This window comes from Ziziphus jujuba, chromosome 10, assembly GCF_031755915.1.
Source record: "Ziziphus jujuba cultivar Dongzao chromosome 10, ASM3175591v1".
Taxonomy (NCBI): domain Eukaryota; kingdom Viridiplantae; phylum Streptophyta; class Magnoliopsida; order Rosales; family Rhamnaceae; genus Ziziphus; species Ziziphus jujuba.
In genome coordinates this window covers 14,231,894-14,233,091 of record NC_083388.1, presented here as the reverse complement: position 1 = coordinate 14,233,091, position 1,198 = coordinate 14,231,894, and the positions used below count along the sequence as shown (strand labels likewise).

The window sequence follows — 1,198 nt, the reverse complement described above, 5'->3', positions numbered from 1 at the left end:
ACCTACTCCTTTGGGTTCTTCTCCGTTTGGCTTGGCAAAGTTCCTTGACTTCTTTGGAATTGAGTTGCTAATTGACCTATTTGGTTCTCCAAGCTTTTGATTGCAGCCATTTGGTTGTTGAACATTTGACTATGGTTTGTCAATTGTTGCTCAGTTCTCTGCATGAAAGAATTAGTATTATTAGATAACTCTTGCAAGGATTGTTCAAGTGAAGAAAATTGAGTTTGAGCTTGAGAAGAATTTTGATTTTGATGTGCAAGTTGCGGCTTTTGGTAGAATGGAGATTGGAATTGTTGTCTTTGAAACCCTCCACTTTGTCCTTGATTAGACCCTTGCTGGTTGTTGTTAGACCATGAAAAATTTGGGTGGTTCCTCCATCCTGGATTATATGTGTTAGAATATGGATTGTTTTGTTGCTTTTGGAAGTTCCCTACAAAATTAACATCATCAGAAGCAAAGGGATTTCCAACTTGGCAATCCACACTCTTATGATCATGAGCACCACATAAATCACAAAATAAAAAATTATTAGTAGATTGGATAGAATTCACCCCTATTTGACCAAATTGAGTGTTCAACGTCTTCATGAATTGGGTTGCAAGTTGAGCTCCTAAGTTGTTAATATCAACATCTTCCACGGCCTTTACTTGACTTCTTCCATTTAGTCTCCTCTCACTTGGATATTGGTAGTTATTATGGGCCATCTCTTCAATTAATTCAAATGCTTCTGATTGCCTCTTCTTCATTAAAGAACCTTCTGCAGCTGCATCTACCAATTGTTTGTTACCATAATCTAGACCATTATAGAAAATTTGTACCTGTATCCATGTTGGAAAACCATGGTGTGGGCATCTTCTTAATAGTTCCTTGAAGCGCTCCCATGCATCATACAAAGTCTCTTGGTCCCATTGACAAAAATTGTTTATATCACTTTTCAATTTTGCGGTCTTTGATGGAGGAAAAAATTTGTCTAGGAATTTTGCCTCCATAGCATCCTATGTAGTGATAGTACCTGCAGGTAAAGAATTTAACCACACTTTTGCCCTGTCTCTAAGAGACCAAGGAAAAAGTCTTAATCGAAAAGCATCATCAGAAACACCATTTTGTTTAGACATATCACACAATTGAAGAAAACTAGAAATATGCATGTTTGGATCTTCATGAGGCAAACCACAAAATTGAACATTATTAAGCAAAG

The 1,198-nt window shown here is 36.8% G+C and overlaps 1 non-coding gene across 1 annotated transcript; it reads left to right on the top strand.

Annotated features, from left to right (window-relative positions):
• The first annotated feature begins 834 nt into the window (after positions 1–834).
• On the top strand, positions 835–941 carry LOC112490796 (small nucleolar RNA R71). Its single transcript, XR_003054992.1, has one exon. It is a non-coding gene; the product is annotated as a small nucleolar RNA R71 (small nucleolar RNA).
• The last annotated feature ends 257 nt before the right edge of the window (positions 942–1,198 follow it).